This window comes from Mauremys reevesii, linkage group 2, assembly GCF_016161935.1.
Source record: "Mauremys reevesii isolate NIE-2019 linkage group 2, ASM1616193v1, whole genome shotgun sequence".
Taxonomy (NCBI): domain Eukaryota; kingdom Metazoa; phylum Chordata; order Testudines; family Geoemydidae; genus Mauremys; species Mauremys reevesii.
Window position 1 is genome coordinate 88,807,190 of NC_052624.1, and position 12,356 is coordinate 88,819,545.

The 12,356-nt window shown below is 40.5% G+C and overlaps 1 protein-coding gene across 1 annotated transcript in view; it reads left to right on the forward strand.

The window, feature by feature from the left end:
* Positions 1 to 12,356, forward strand: part of BMPER (BMP binding endothelial regulator) — a 215,892-nt gene that overhangs the window by 154,805 nt on the left and 48,731 nt on the right. The gene's annotated exons all lie outside the window — the stretch shown is intronic.

The window sequence follows — 12,356 nt, forward strand, 5'->3', positions numbered from 1 at the left end:
TTTTAGAGCTTAAAAGGATACAGTAAATAGAATGAGCCTGGTCTGTCTGTTTCACCCTGGGAGCAAAGAAAAAGGGAAGACAACCAAGACACTTGGCTTGAGTAATTTATCTAAACCTTTTTATCATTAAAACACCGCTGGCCTAAACCACCGAGAGATTATTTCTGGTCTTTAATTGTCGTGAGTTTATTTGCTCCTCTCCCAGTAAATAAAATCCTATTTTCTTTAGATTGCCTGACATAAAAGATAAAAGCAAACTGGGTCTGAATTGCATGATTGTGGATGGAACTGACTAACTTCATAGTTGCAGCTTTTTGTACTTGAGCACATCTGCTGAACTAGTGGGCTCATTTATAATGGCTTTTTAAAATTACTGTATTTCCCTTATGAGCTGCCTTTCTTCCTCTTCTGCGAGGAGACTGAAAGCTTTTTATCTGCTCTAAAAGAGTATGGCTAGAAAATTCAACATATCCTGGTTTCTAGGCTATGTCTGTCTGGGTCCTCAGTCTATTGCCTGGCTCGTAAGATAGGGAGATAATGTAAGAATGAGGGAGGTCCTATCTGTAACTTTTATAATGTTTAATTTTGGTGGTGGTGGTGGTGGTAACAACAGAGAGTATTAGAGATGCTAACACAAGTGTTGAGTGTATTTTGAAAATATTCCTACCTCACTTTTGCCATTATTTAAAGGTAAGTGTTGAAAATGAAAATAGAGAACAGGCACAGAAAGTGTAAACTAGATTTTCTCTTTCATTTCACATTTAGTTTTTTTTCTCTTTCCTTTAAAGTGGCTTGTGATTAATTTATTGCAATGCACTCTCTGACACCATGAAAGAAAATGATGTATATCTTGGCAAAGGCAGCCAGGAAAGATCTTTGAATCCTCACACAAAATACCATGGTGGATCTCCTTTTCTTGCTTTAGAAAATAGTATTTTGTCAGATCTGGAAACACAATGAAAGTTTGCTTGATTTAATTATATGTCTTTTGTGGAAAAGGGTGTTTTACATAGAGCTGTGTGGGAACTGGAATTTCTATCCTATGGAAAATTTCACATTTCTGAAAAAAAATACATTCCTATTTGAAATGAAAAGTTGGATATATGAATTTTTCCACAGTATGGACAGTTTTAAAAATTCTGGTTTGGCGGTTGGGCAGCCCAGTGAGCCCAGGCTAGTTTCCATTGACAAGTTCGTGCAGAAAGTTTCAATTCAGTCTAGTTTGCGTTTTCTGATAGAAAAGTGTTTTGTCAGCAAATTTTCTACCAGCTCAAGTTATACAGTTTAAAAGACTCTAATTTGGACTGAGCATCAAATTCTTCTGGAGTTAGTTCCCTGAAACTTTGCATTCATATTTTCAGACTTTAGGGTGACTTAGATACAGCTATGAGAATCAAAAGCAAAATGCCAAATGACATTCAGTACAGACATTACCTATTATTAGAACCAAGTGAAAAGTTTGCTGTGAACAATTTATTAAGTGAATTTGGCCCTTTTACATATTAGCAAAATTTCCACAACCTGACAGTGACTTTTGCAAATTTGTTCATTATTTGAAAAATGTTTGACAAATGTTTTGCAAACAAATTTTAGCCCATGGATTTCCCATAAACTAAGAGGATTCCCTTGAGTGTTCAAATTTGTAAAATAAAATAAAAAATTGGTATTTTGTTATGTGATTAGTTCCATAAGTCAAATAATTTTGTTTTTTACCTGACCCACTCTACAAGATGGCCATGTGAGCCTTTTCAACATAAATCTTCACCCTTCTTGAAAATTTATGGTTTTTCAATTTTCCATGAACATTCTGCTAAATGAACATTTACAGAAATCAGATTATAAAGGAGTGTAAATACCACCAAAACAGTTTGATTCAGAATTAACAAAAATATTCACAGCATGCACATGATTCTATCCTCAACACCTGTCAAGAGAATTTCATTGTAGGGTTTTATTCAGATTTTTCCATTTGTGCATTTTTAAAGAGAAACAAAGTTTGTTGGTGGAATATAAAGGTACCTGAAGTAAAATGGATAGGTGCCCATGTGTCTGCTTGTTTCTTTCCATCCAGCTGTCTTTTCAACTGAGTAGCTTGAACGGATGGATTTGCATATCATTGCCTTCTTTCCAATCATGCATTACATATCTTCTCTGGTTGTAATATCATGGTCACAAATGTTAACCTTTCTTGGTCATTCTCATCTACATTATTAACACTGCCTCATTTTCAGTAAGTTGCTCTTTAGCTGACCTGCTGTTAAAAAGAATTCTCAGAAATAAACTCAGCGGGAACATTTCAAATTAGGGTGTGATTTCTTCAAATACCAAAAAAGGCACTGAAAAGCATGTTGCAAAATCTGACACTGTGTTACTGAAAAGATTTCTCTGATGACATCTCAAGTTCAATTTAAAATTCCTTTTTTTATAGCTGTAGCTTATGCTATTGTTAACCATCCAAAAAATATATTCAATCTATTTGTTTGAATATGGGATGAGGAACCACTAACTCCTGAGTTCTGATCCTGATCTTTACACACCCTTGGTGTCCCATGGGAAGTCACTGAGCACTTCTGCCTCATTCCCACTTTATTAGGGTTTTGTGGGGATTTAGGTTTATTTGTAAAGTATGCTGAAGGTTAAAAGATCAATATAAGCATAAAGTGTTAGAATTTTGGAAAGATCCAAAATGTAATCTAACTTTTCCTTTAATATGTTGATTTGCAATAATCCTGTAATTCTTTGTTTTGAAACAAAAATGTTTTATGGGCTCTTTGTTGTGGTGGTTTTGAAGCAGTGCTAGCAGTTCACTGCTCATGAGCAACATTGTAAATATCAAGGCTATTTGTCAGGGTTTGAGCGACCACAGAGGAAAATTTATTTAAGTAGGGAAACAATTTCAAATTTCCAAGAGTTTATGGTAAAGATTGAGTGGATAAAAGAATTTTTAAATGAAAGATTAGAATGACAAAGATGTTTTCTATTTAACTGGATATTTGTAAGTGTCCTGGGTTAACTCTTTACATGCAAAGTCAAAATGGAACTACACTGACTTAGGCGCAGATTTTTAGATATGTATACGATCTGTGCGTGCAAACAAGCAATGTACACTGTTTGCATCTACAACTACTGTCATTGTAAGCATGCACGCATGCCACGAGTGCAGGGGACTGGACTAGATGCCTCTCGAGGTTCCTACCAGTCCTGCGATTCTACGATTGTGTAATCAAGTGACCCGTTAGATAGTATATAACAGTTAGGGCAGGGGCAGGCAAACTTTTTGGCCCAAGGGCCACATCGGGTTTCCAAAATTGTATGGAGGGCTCGTTAGCAGAGGCTGTGCTTCCCCAAACAGCCAGGCGTGTCCTGGCCATGCCCCCTATCCTCCTGCCTCCTGCCTCCATGCCTCCTGCCTCTCGCCCCCTGACAGACCCCCCGGGACTCCTGCTCCATCCAACCCCCCCGTTGCCTATCCCCTGACAGCCCCCGGAACCCACGTCCCTGACTGCCCCCCACTGCCCCATCCAATCCCTCCTCTCATTCCTGACTGCCCCCTGGGTACCTCTGCCCCATCCAACCCCTCCTCTCATTCCTGACTGCCCCCGGCACCCCTGCCCCTGACTGCCCCCTGCCTCCCCATCCAACCCCCCTTCCTTCCTGACTCCCCCCCCAGTACCCCTACCCCCATTCAACCCTCCTGTTCCCCTCCCCCTGACCGCCCCAACCCTGTCCACACCCCGGCCCCCTGATCACCACCCCAAACTCCCCTGCTGCTACAGCTGCACCGCCCAGAGCACCAGGACAGGCAGCCGTGCCACCCGGCTGGAGCCAGCCACATCACCGCGCAGCACAGAGCACCGGGTCAGGCTCCGGCTCTGCAGCTGCGCTGCCCCAGGAGCTCACAGCCCCGCCGCCCAGAGCATTGCGCCGGTGGCGGAGCAAGCTGAGGCTGTGGGGCAGGACGAACAGCAGGGGAGGGTTCGTGGATAGTCTCCCAGGGCAGGAGCTCAGGGGCTGGGCAGGAGGGATGTGGCCCATGGGCCGTAGTTTGCCCACCTCTGAGTTAGTGGCTATGGTAGCATGAAAGAATTATGAAAGTGTGCATTTCTAAATATCTGGGCCTTAATGTGCAACCAAACCTTTTACTTCAGGTTATATAAATTGTACTAACAAGCTTTTTAGGGTTTTTTTTTTAAAAAAAGACTTAATATTGTAATTTAATCACAGGCTAGATCATACAAACTGATTACAGTACCTATTATTGTCTGTTGTGTAAAAGAAATTGCCATAAGACCAAGACCTGAATTTTTTTATTTTTTTTTTTTACCTTCAATCTCTATTTTTAATCATATCCAGTCTGGTCTAGAAAAGCAGTAGTTGATTAACAACATGGTAATTGGCCTCATTTGATTCAATCAGTTAATCAAATACATTCAGTAACTACCAATTTATTTAATTATAACCCTTCTCATAAACATTCAAACTGACTGTGCTGATATTACTCGGTCTTAACTCTAATTAGATGATTTCCTTCAATGCAGTTAATTTTGCAGACTTTGCTGTTACTCTAAGAATTCCCATGTAACGAGAGAGAGGATTGTTCAGAAATAGAACATAAATTATAGGCATAATTTTCATCTTCTTATGTTATATGGGTGCTCCAGTGATTAGCCTACAAAGAGTGCATAAGCCCTTGCATTACTACAACTAATGATGAGTTTTCTTGACATTAAGTGATAGCGGATTGTGGTTTCGGAGCAAAAGGTCCTAAATTCTAGACTCACAGTTGACTATGAAGTTCTACATCTGACGACTGAAATCTGTAAGGCCAAGGAATCGATGCTCTATGCTCATACAGTAGGACTGTGCAAAGGAAAATCTTGTTGGAAGAGTGAGTATAAACAAGGCAGTATCAGGAATTAAAGGATTGGGAAGAATTGGTGTCCTGATAGCTCAGTGAGTACTACTGGTACTTGGTAAGTCCGACCACAATTTTACATAATACCCAAAGTACTGCCTCTGAAAAGTGGTACATCTAAAATGGATGTTGCAAAGGTTGCCATCTAGGAAATTCTGACGCTGCAGTTCCTGGGAGGGAGAGTGTTTCCAAGATCATGGAGTCTACACGGTTTAGCAAAGCAAATGCTCATCGTTGTCTCAGGTTCTTTGATCTCCCACACACTTGCAGCTAGCCACTGTATTACAGCTACACTGCAGCCGTGAGTCTCCAAGGGGGCTCTTGCTATGGGTCTAAAAATAGCAGTGTAGACATTTGGGTTCAGGCTGGAGCCTGGGCTCTGAAATCTGGTCCCGAGGGTCTCAGAGCCTGGGCTCCAGCCTGAGCCTACACTGCTGTTTTGAGCCCCATAGCATAAGTCACAAGAGCCGAAGTCAGTTGACCTGGGCTATGAGAGTCACTAGTATGGGGATTTTTTAAAATGTATTGTTTTAATTATTTGCAGTGTAGACATACCCTTGGAGCCTTCCCTATGTGGTTTATTAAGTGCTTGGTAGTTCAAGTTTTCTTTACAGAAATATAGACTGTTTTAAATCATTCTACTGATTTGTTGCAGACTGATTTTGGTGAAATGTGCAAAGGAATAAATCTGAACGTGTAGGCATTTGAAGAGCTGGTGTGCACAACCCTTCTAGGAATCCTGTGCTTCAGAGTAATTTTTTTCTCGTGGCTATTCAGCTTGACCATCTTCTCTAATTTGTGATTGAATATGATTCAGGTCACTCTCAAAACCACTCAAATGCCAGCTGTTATGGTCTGGCTGCAAATTGGCAAATATCATATTGTCTTATTTATACAGTATATAGGCCTGAGGTACCATGGCATACAGTGCTTGCAGTGGACTAATAATGCATGGGGAGGGGAGAAACACAAACTTTGTGGGATCAGATGCATTTAATAAATTCTAAAAGCAAGCATCACATTCACACACCGAGATGCTGCTAAAGAAGCATACTACAGATACACTTTATTACATGTATATCAAACCCAGAAATCACCACTGTTGTAAGCATCCTCCTTGCAGCATTTTTCATTTAATTTGACATAGCCAAGAATGAGTACAACCTGCCAGCAATACTGTTTAGATTTAAGGATTAGAAGTTTGGACTTGGACAAATAGGCTGAGTGGGCAGGGAAGATAAATCAACCTGAATTGAGATCAATTATGCACAGATCATGACTCCCCTTCATCTTTTCCCCATACTCCTCCCCTGGTGGGGTATTATTCCTTGTACTGAATCCCACACACTTGTATCTGTTTAGAAAAATACCTCAGTAATCTTGGGCTAGAAAACACTCTTCTCTTTAGTTATTACAGCTGTAAAACATTGAAGCCGTGCCAGAGGATTCACAGATGTCTCCCTTCCTGCTGAGGTATTGGGAGTGGGGTGGTTAGAGGCAGGGGCCTGGAGGTAAGGGGGTGAGAACTTCGGAATCTGACAGACTATGGTGTTGGACAAACACCATTCACCTGGGACTGTCCATGGCTCTCTTCCAGTCTGACAAATACACGCTTCTCTGATGACCCACTCTGAGCTTCCCTGTTTGGAAAGATTTTTTTTTTTAAGTAAAAGATTTTATAGGAAAACCAGATGAAACCACATACTATTCTGTGATTAAAATCCAGAGACTCTTCCCTTGCATGTCTGGAACGTTTTTGCTTTGCTTACTCTAATTACATAATGGGGATCATACCTGATACAATGCTCATACATTAAATGAGATGTTGTTTTCTAATAAGTTGTGAGTGTAATCTGAGGCGTTCTCTTTCCACTGGTTATTTCCAATAATTATGTGCGCAGATTGTATGTGATTATTGCAAAAGACCACTTCCAGTAAAACTTCACTGGCTTTTGGTTTGTTACCTGATTCAATGAAATTCAAGTCAGTTGTTTCGTAATAAAGTGATGTCTCACTGGTCTCCCAGTGTCTGACAGATGTGAGGATGTATATGTGGATGTGTAAGGTCAATTTGAATAAGATAAAATTGATCCTGATGGTGGGTGAGGGACGACATCTACAGGAATAACCTGGGGCCATGACTCCACTTTCTGTTGCCAGAGTGTTTCCCACTATGATTTGTAGTCTTGGAGTTATACTGGTAGTACTGCTGGTTTTGGATGGCCTGGTGACAGTAGTCAAAAACAGTGATTTTTTTTTTCTTCTACACTTGGCTTGGAACCTGCAGGAAAAAGCTGGCACATTTTAGTCAATGGGAATTTTGCTGTTGATTTCAGTGAGGCCAAGACTTCACGTTGTGTCTGTTCCTCTCCTATGCAGACTTTGTTACAGTCATCGTGTTAGCCCCAAGTCTAGCTTTCTACAATTTGCTGTACTGTGGGCAATCTTTAAAAAGATCCAGGTGGTACAGAAGTGGATAGAATGCTGCATTGGGACTCAAGAGACCTTGGTTCAATTTCTGGCTTTAAAACTGGCCTGCTGGGTGACTTGGGGAATTCACTTCCTCGCGCTGGGCCTCAGTTTTCTCCATCTGTAAAATGGGGATGACACTGACCTTTTTTTGTAAAGTGCTTTGCGATCTACTGATGAAAGGGGCTATATAAGAGCTGGGTATTATTTATTTATTTGATTTATGTATTTATTTATTATCTCTTGAGTGGAGTGAGCCTCTGTGAACATACCTCTAGGGCCCAGTGCTGAGCCCAGCTACTACTTTCTTTCTGGGTGCAGTTTGAGGTGTGGCTTTGTATGTTGTAACCCTTACATGACCTGGTACCCAGTTATCTGAGCAATTGCTTCTTCAACTATTGTGTATCCAACTTGGTTCTTCAGTCTGAACATCTGGTTCCTGAGAGCAAGGTGCTCACAGTGGAAAATTTGCACTTCTGTACTTTGTTTCCTAAGGTGGTCTTCCAAAGCCCAATTGATGGGCTTTTAAATGCCCTAGAAGCATTACTGCTACCAATATATTAACAGGGAGCTCCCCCCCTTGATTTTTCTCACTAAGGCTCTGATCCAGCAAAACCTTTATGTCGCTTCAAGTGATGAGTGATCCCAAGGATGGATGAAACACCATTTGGCATACAAACTTTATATAAAATACATTTACTAGAAATATTTATTTCTGATAAATTTCCTTGGTGTCCTGGTAGAATAGCACAATATCCAACTTGAATAACTAGACAGCATGCAGGTGTGCGGAGAACCTAGTAGGAGGTCTTTGGGATAATCTTCCCCTCTGAATTTTTTTTTAAAAAAAACCCTGCTATTTAGTTCAATTTGATCCATACCCAAGGCAAAAGTATTTGCTGTTCAGAAGTATTATTTCTAGCTGCAGGGATAAATATCATGGCTGATTGGGATGATTTAGCACAGGGGTAGGCAACTTATGGCACGGGTGCCGAAGGTGGCACGCAAGCTGATTTTCAGTGGCACTCACACTGCCCAGGTCTTGGCCACCGGTCCGGGGGGCTCTGCATTTGAATTTAATTTTAAATGAAGCTTCTTAAACATTTTAAAAACCTTATTTACTTTACATACAACAGTAGTTTTGTTATATATTATAGACTTATAGAACGAGACCTTCTAAAAACGTTAAAATGTATGACTGGCACACGAAACCTTAAATCAGAGTGAATAAATGAAGACCCGTCACACCACTTCTGAAAGGTTTCAGAGTAGCAGCCGTGTTAGTCTGTATCCGCAAAAAAACCAGGAGTACTTGTGGCACCTTAAAGACTAACAAATTTGTTAGTCTTTAAGGTGCCACAAGTACTCCTGGTTTTTTTTCACTTCTGAAAGGTTTCCGACCCCTGATTTAGCATTATCTGGAAAGGGGGTGAGCATCATCAGAGGCAGTGAAAATCACCCCAAGTCTCCCTTAAATGTTTTAGCAGTCTTTTAGCTACAGCTGCTAGAAACCCCAGGTCTTGTGTTCACTTTTAATTAACCTCTGTGACACTTCTGCAGCAGGGAATTGTTTTTAATTTTATTTTTGACCTTTCTGTGGTGCTTTCTTGGGGCATCGGGAACAGGCAAGCCACTGTGTTTTACCCTTCTGCCTCAGCAAGGGAGAGCTTTGCTGGAATCTAAACTGTGTGTCAGCTCCCTGCCACACCATTCTGTCTGCCTCACAGGCAAACTCCTCAAGACTCTGCCAGTCATAACCTTGCTTTTCGGGTAACATTCAATGAACCCCAGTTCCCGAACCCCTGGAAGAGCATTCCTCTGCAGTATCCACCCCCTATGACTGGGCACTCATAGAAATTACCAAGTCCGCTGCCTCCGAAGAGAGAGTGCACTCACCAGCCTGTTAGTCTAGCTGAGGACCCACTTTAATACTGAGATGATTTAGGGTCAAACCAAAAATAAGTTTATTACAGAACAGAGATGTAAGTGAGGATAATAGAAACAGAAAATGGTTACAAATAAACCAAAAATAATACATGCTTTCTAGTGTCTAAAATTTAACAGATTACAACCCTGGTCTCAGGCAATTTCTCACTGAGTCAGTTTTCGGCATCTTCAGCCCACATAGCTGGGGGGATTCACCTTTCACACATTCCAAAAGTGCTTTGTCCCTTAAATGATGGATGCCAAAATGGCTTTTTGATTCTCTTTAAATTTCCCCAAACTCAATGTTTTGTTCCCAGAGTCAGGATGACCCCTGGCTGTTCATCTCTTCCTGTTGACACACGTGTAAATGGGGCTTCTATAATGCTTAATTTACATTAGACACAGGGAGATAACTACCTTCCCTCCTGCCTGGGAGAAAACCTGTTTCTGCCTTTGTTTGGTCACAGGCTTTAAAGCATAATTTCACTAGGTATCCATAATTTCACATATAGTGCTTATAAATGCATTTAACAACGATATTAATCACCCGTGTGTCATCCCATTTCATAAGACCTTACTCCAGTGGTTTTCAGCCTGTGGTCCGCAGTCCACTGTGGGTCCACAGTCTATGTCTACATTTTCAAAAGGGGTTCACACCTTCATTCACAATTTTTTAGGGGTCTGAAAATGAAAAAAGGTTGAAAACCACTGCCTTACTCGATACACTTGTATAGTACAATAATATTGTATACAATCAGTTGATTCAATTATTCTCTCTGGTTCAGACCCACTGTTCTTCCATGAGGTGCCTGTACCCTGTTTGTCTCACTATATTTTAAGTTGAAAACCCTATTGATTATAAATCTAGGGATGCTGAGGTGATGGTAAATAAAAAAAACCATAGGGTTCACCATACCAAATGTTAGCACATCAAGTCCACTATCCTTTCTCTGGCAGAGGCCAATATCTGGTGCTAGAAAGGTGAAGCCCATCCAAAATGTAGCTGACCAACTGTGTGGTGGCATACATTGGAGAGAAAATCCATTTCACGCCTCTGAAATGATCAGTTTACATCTCATAGCATGAAATTTTATTACCTTTCCCTTAACATGCATAACTGCAAAACCACTATATTTCAGCCCCTATTTAAAACCAATGCATTGAGCAGCTACAAAATAAACTCCCAAAAGGAGTAGGGGAGAGGCATACAGGAAATAAGGATATATAGAGGTAAGGTTCTTATGCTTGTCTATCTAAAGTACTTATCACTGTGATCTCTAATCCTTGATAATATAATGTGTAGCATACTCATACATTAAAGGCTGAGTCCTGCTCTCACCCGAATGGAATGGGAGGGTTTTGCAGTGAGGAAGGATACATCACCTACTGCACTTGCTGCTAGTTAATTTAACAAGATTCTAGCATGGTGGCTGTGCATATCTGAGAACAGGGCTGATACTTGAGGTCTTGATATGGAGCAATTGAGACTATTTAAGCATCCTCCTGCCTCCCATTTAGCTCAGTTGAAATTAAATATGTTGGGGAATGTGAAAATGTTGAGAAGGGAGTTGAAGCTGCACATGCTCTTGCATTCCTGTGTACTCCTGCAACTAATGTTCTGTTTATATAATATTTCTGAAGCATAAAAGCTAAAACAAATCCACCATGTGAAAATGAATATCAAGTCATCTCTCATATGGCCAGCCCAGAGAAAGCTGTTGTAAGTGGTAAGGTATTCAGACAGCTGATATTTGTACATCATCTCTCAAGTGAGGTATGCAGTTTACAGAGATAGTGAGTGTTTAGGTTAGGTGCTGTATGTGTATATCAAGAGTAAAAGACTATGGAACAGAGTGGGTACCATGGCCGTGAAGAAAAAATTTACAAAGCTCATTTCCTAAGTGATCATACTTAGCACCTTAGATTTTTAGACTGTTGTGCAAATATTAATTTATCAAGTCTCGGCATACACCCATTTTAAAGTTGAGAAGATTGAGAATGAGAGCCTAATACTGCCTCCCTTCTCCCCCACGGAAGTCAAGAGTAGAGCTGAGATTAGAACATATGTGCTCCTAGCTCCCAGCCCAAGGCTTCAGTCCACAAGATGGTCACACCTGTCATTGCACAGCCCAGGGTAGTGCTATTTCCATTGAGAAAATCAGTCCCAAACAGCCACACTCCTAACCACTTTCACCCACACACATGCCCTTTAAGGAGTAGGCAAGTGTTTATCACACCCACAGCAAGATGGATTCTCTTCTGCCTGGAGGAACCTGAATTGTTTCTAAATCCTTTGGCACAGAACATTGGTTTGACTGAGGTAGTAGTAACAGGATTCTCAGGACCTGAATCAAATCATAGAATCATAGATTCTTAGGGTTGGAAGGGACCTCAAAAGATTATCTAGTCCAACCCCCTGCTCAAAGCAGAACCTATCCCCAAATCCCTAAATGGCCCCCTCAGGGATTGAATTCACAACCCTGGGTTTAGCAGGCCAATGCTCAAACCACTGAGCTATCCCTCTATTAAAAATGCTCTATTAATGTTTAATTAAAATCCCTTTAATTAAAGTTGTTTTTACCTCATTGTCATTTGAACAGAGAAAACCAATTTCCTGTGTTTTATGGCTTTTATTTAAGAGCATAAACAATTATAAGGCTAAATAATTTATTACACTTCCCTAAAACACTAAAGGAATATGAAAATCAGATTGAGGTTATAACGTAAATGGAATTAATCAAATACAAAAATTAACAATAGTACATTTTAAAATTGCTTAACTAGTATGAAAACAATTCGAAACCAATAATGGATCATATCATTGCATGAGCCCAGTCAATAATCATTTAACCAAAACCAATATAATACTAATGATTAAATGGCTTACTTAGTCTTTCTATCTCTATGCCACAGGACTCTTTGTTGCTTATCTCTATGCAGTTTGCTTAGCAGCTTTCCTGGTGGAAAGAGTATCAGAGGGGTAGCCGTGTTAGTCTGGTTCTGTAGAAGCAGCAAAGAATCCTGTGGCACCTTATAGACTAACAGA